The sequence below is a fragment of the Alligator mississippiensis genome, unplaced genomic scaffold (genome assembly GCF_030867095.1).
Source record: "Alligator mississippiensis isolate rAllMis1 unplaced genomic scaffold, rAllMis1 scaffold_67, whole genome shotgun sequence".
Lineage (NCBI taxonomy): Eukaryota > Metazoa > Chordata > Crocodylia > Alligatoridae > Alligator > Alligator mississippiensis.
The window spans coordinates 20,001-25,000 of NW_026775378.1; positions in this window are offsets into that span (position 1 = coordinate 20,001).

Consider the following 5,000-nt stretch of genomic DNA (forward strand, 5'->3'; position numbering starts at 1 on the left):
CCGCGGGGGAGACGAGCCTCTCTGGGGCCCGGGAGGTTGGCCCTGGGTCGACCTGGCGCCGGGGCTCGGGCTCCGGAAGTCCGTATGAGGTTTTTCAAACGGGCCGTGCCCGGGCCTTCGCTCCAGGAGGGCGGACACTTTCGGCGGTTCGTCCCGGTGGCTGGGCCGGGTGCCGCATCTACAATATTGCCGAGAAAGGTCCGCGGAGATTTTCGGGGACACGGTTTCCGGGACCCTAGATGCCCATCTTGGGTTCCAGGAGCTCGGACGGAGGAACCTCCGGGGCCGGACCGTGCTGCAGGAGGGGTTCAACCGCGAGTTTGGCTCCATGTCGACTGGAGCTCCGGCCCAGGGGCGGGCCGAGCGGCTTGGCCGGGCGAGAGTTCCAGGAGCCCGGCCGCGATTCCGGCTTCTCCCCGGTGCCCTGCCCGGAGGCCGGGCGGGTCCGGGGGCCTTCGGCGCGGGCAGCGGGCTGCTCCCGCGGGGGAGACGAGCCGCCCTAACGCCCGGGAGGGAGGCCCGGGGTCGACCTGGCTCCCGAGCTCCGGCCCTGGAAGTCCGTATGAGGATTTTCAAACGGGCCGTGCCCGGGCCTTCGCTCCAGGAGGCCGGACACTTTCGGCGGTTGCTCCCGGCGGCTGGGCCGGGTGCCGCATCTACAATATTGCCGAGAAAGGTCCGCGGAGATTTTCGGGGACACGGGTTTCGGGACCCTAGATGCCCATCTTGGGTTCCAGGAGCTCGGACGGAGGAACCTCCGGGGCCGGACCGTGCTGCAGGAGAGGTTCAACCGCGAGTTTGGCTCCATGTCGACTGGAGCTCCGGCCCAGGGGCGGGCCGAGCGGCTTGGCCGGGCGAGAGTTCCAGGAGCCCGGCCGCGATTCCGGCTTCTCCCCGGTGCCCTGCCCGGAGGCCGGGCAGGTCCGGGGGCCTTCGGCGAGGGCGGCGGGCTGCTCCCGCGGGGGAGACGAGCCGTGCTGGGCCCCGGGAGGGAGGCCCGCGGTCGACCTGGCGCCGGGGCTCCGGCCCTGGAAGTCCGTATGAGGTTTTTCAAACGGGCCTTGCCCGGGCCTTCGCTCCAGGAGGCCGGACACTTTCGGCGGTTCGTCCCGGTGGCTGGGCCGGGTGCCGCATCTGCAATATTGCCAGGAAAGGTTCGCGGAGATTTTCGAGGACACGGGTTTCGGGACCCTAGATGCCCATCTTGGGTTCCAGGAGCTCGGACGGAGGAACCTCCGGGGCCGGACCGTGCTGCAGGCGAGGGTCAACCCCGAGTTTGGCTCCATGTCGACTGGCGCTCCGGCCCGGGGGGCGGGCCGGGCGGGCAGGCCGGGCGAGAGTTCCAGGAACCCGGCCGCGATTCCGGCTTCGACCCGGTCGACTGCACGGCGGGCGTGCAGGCCGGCGGCGACTCCCAGGGCCCCTTCCAGGCTGCGGGGCCCAGCGGTTGGAGCCCGGCTACCCCGGCGAGGGGCGGAAGAACCTGCACGGCGCGGCCGGAGAACCCGGCATGCATGCGCGGGGCAGGCCGGGCAGGAGTTCCAGGAGCCCGGCCACGATTCCTACTTCTCCCCGGTGCCCTGCCCGGAGGCCGGGCGGGCCCGGGGGCCTTCGGCGCGGGCGGCGGGCGGCTTCCGCGGCGGAGACGAGCCTCTCTGGGGCCCGGGAGGTCGGCCCTGGGTCGACCTGGCGCCGGGGCTCGGGCTCCGGAAGTCCGTATGAGGTTTTTGAAACGGGCCTTGCCCGGGCCTTCGCTCCAGGAGGGCGGACACTTTCGGCGGTTGCCCCCGGTGGCTGGGCCGGGTGCCGCATCTACAATATTGCCAGGAAAGGTTCGCGGAGATTTTCGGGGACACGGATTTCGGGACCCTAGATGCCCATCTTGGGTTCCAGGAGGTCGGACGGAGGAACCTCCGGGGCCGGACCGTGCTGCAGGAGGGGGTCAAAACCGAGTTTGGCTCCAAGTCGACTGGAGCCCCGGCCCGGGGGGCGGGCCGGGCGGGCAGGCCGGGCGAGAGTTCCAGGAACCCGGCCGCGATTCCGGCTTCGACCCGGTCGACTGCACGGCGGGCGTGCAGGCCGGGGGGCGACTCGCAGGGGCCCTTCCAGGCTGCGGGGCCCAGCGGTTGGAGCCCGGCTACCCCGGCGAGGGGCGGAAGAACCTGCACGGCGCGGCGGGAGAACCCGGCATGCTTCCGCGTGGCAGGCCGGGCAGGAGTTCCAGGAGCCCGGCCACGATTCCTACTTCTCCCCGGTGCCCTGCCCGGAGGCCGGGCGGGCCCGGGGGCCTTCGCCGCGGGCGGCGGGCGGCTTCCGCGGCGGAGACGAGCCTCTCTGGGGCCCGGGAGGTCGGCCCTGGGTCGACCTGGCGCCGGGGCTCGGGCTCCGGAAGTCCGTATGAGGTTTTTGAAACGGGCCTTGCCCGGGCCTTCGCTCCAGGAGGGCGGACACTTTCGGCGGTTGCCCCCGGTGGCTGGGCCGGGTGCCGCATCTACAATATTGCCAGGAAAGGTTCGCGGAGATTTTCGGGGACACGGATTTCGGGACCCTGGATGCCCATCTTGGGTTCCAGGAGGTCGGACGGAGGAACCTCCGGGGCCGGACCGTGCTGCAGGAGGGGGTCAAAACCGAGTTTGGCTCCATGTCGACTGGAGCCCCGGCCCGGGGGGCGGGCCGGGCGGGCAGGCCGGGCGAGAGTTCCAGGAACCCGGCCGCGATTCCGGCTTCGACCCGGTCGACTGCACGGCGGGCGTGCAGGCCGGGGGGCGACTCGCAGGGGCCCTTCCACGCTGCGGGGCCCAGCGGTTGGAGCCCGGCTACCCCGGCGAGGGGCGGAAGAACCTGCACGGCGCGGCGGGAGAACCCGGCATGCTTCCGCGTGGCAGGCCGGGCAGGAGTTCCAGGAGCCCGGCCACGATTCCTACTTCTCCCCGGTGCCCTGCCCGGAGGCCGGGCGGGCCCGGGGGCCTTCGCCGCGGGCGGCGGGCGGCTTCCGCGGCGGAGACGAGCCTCTCTGGGGCCCGGGAGGTCGGCCCTGGGTCGACCTGGCGCCGGGGCTCGGGCTCCGGAAGTCCGTATGAGGTTTTTGAAACGGGCCTTGCCCGGGCCTTCGCTCCAGGAGGGCGGACACTTTCGGCGGTTGCCCCCGGTGGCTGGGCCGGGTGCCGCATCTACAATATTGCCAGGAAAGGTTCGCGGAGATTTTCGGGGACACGGATTTCGGGACCCTGGATGCCCATCTTGGGTTCCAGGAGGTCGGACGGAGGAACCTCCGGGGCCGGACCGTGCTGCAGGAGGGGGTCAAAACCGAGTTTGGCTCCAAGTCGACTGGAGCCCCGGCCCGGGGGGCGGGCCGGGCGGGCAGGCCGGGCGAGAGTTCCAGGAACCCGGCCGCGATTCCGGCTTCGACCCGGTCGACTGCACGGCGGGCGTGCAGGCCGGGGGGCGACTCGCAGGGGCCCTTCCAGGCTGCGGGGCCCAGCGGTTGGAGCCCGGCTACCCCGGCGAGGGGCGGAAGAACCTGCACGGCGCGGCGGGAGAACCCGGCATGCTTCCGCGGGGCAGGCCGGGCAGGAGTTCCAGGAGCCCGGCCACGATTCCTACTTCTCCCCGGTGCCCTGCGCGGAGGCCGGGCGGGCCCGGGGGCCTTCGGCGCGGGCATCAGGCGGCTTCCGCGGCGGAGACGTGCCTCTCTGGGGCCCGGGAGGTCGGCCCTGGGTCGACCTGGCGCCCGGGCTCGCGCTCCGGAAGTCCGTATGAGGTTTTTCAAACGGGCCTTGCCCGGGCCTTCGCTCCAGGAGGGCGGACACTTTCGGCGGTTGGCCCCGGTGGCTGGGCCGGGTGCCGCATCTACAATATTGCCAAGAAAGGTTCGCGGAGATTTTGGGGGACTCGGTTTTCAGGACCCTAAATGCCCATGTTCGGTTCCAGAAAGTCGGTCAGAGGAACCTCCGGGGCAAAAGAACCGTGCCGCGCTGCCTTGTCAACCGAGCGTGGAGGCAGCGTGCCCCGATCCGGCGGGCCTGGCCGTGCGAGAGTTCCAGGCTCTGGCCCGCGATTCCGGCTCCCGCCCCCCCCCCCGGTGATGGGCTCGGAGGTCGGGCAGGCAGCGGTGCTTGCTTCCCCAGGAGTGGCGGGGCTCTCCTGACGGGGAACCGGGAGGACCTGGTGTCCGCCGTGGGACTTGGAAAACTTCTGCTCGGTTGCGTTGGGAGCGGTTAACGTGGGAGCTCCGGCCGGGAGCGGCCCGGAGGGCCAGGCCGGGGGAGAGTTCCAGGAGACCGGCCACCGCTCCGGTTTCGCCCCGGTGACCTGCCGCCCTCCCTTACGGCGTTCAGGGCAAGCCGGGGGCGCTTCCTCGGGAGCGGCGGGCTTCTCCTGCCAGAGAGCCGTGTTGACCTGGTGTCCGGCGTGGGACTTAGAAAAAAATTTCGCTGCTGGGGGGCGAGCGGTTGACCTGGGCCCGCCGGAGAGGCCTGGAAGTCCGTATGAGGTTTTTGAAATGGGCTTTGTCCGACCCTTCGATCCAGGAGGGCGGACACTTTTGGTGGTTTGCCCCGGTGGCTGGGCCGGGTGCCACATCTACAATATTGCCAAGAAAGGTTCGCGGAGATTTTCGGGGACACGTTTTTCAGGACCCTAAATGCCCATCTTCGGTTCCAGAAGGTCGGTCGGAGGAACCTCCGGGGCAAAAGAACCGTGCTGCTGCACCCGCGGGTCAAAGACGAGTCGTGTGCCCCGCTGCCGAGAGGGGGATGGCGGACACTTTGCGGTGTGAGCTCCCGGTCCGAGTCCGGTTGTCACGCCTGGCCCGAAGCCCCCGGGCCCTGGCTCCGGGCCGTGCCCCGGGCGCCGCTGCTGCGCATCGCTCGCCACGCCACGTGGCACCCCTTTGGGAGGGCCCCTCGCGGGCCGGCGGTCCGCCGCCGGTGTTCAGGTGAGGCGGTTACCTCCCCCCCACTTCTCTTTTCCTCTCTCCGGATCGATGTGGCGACTGCGGT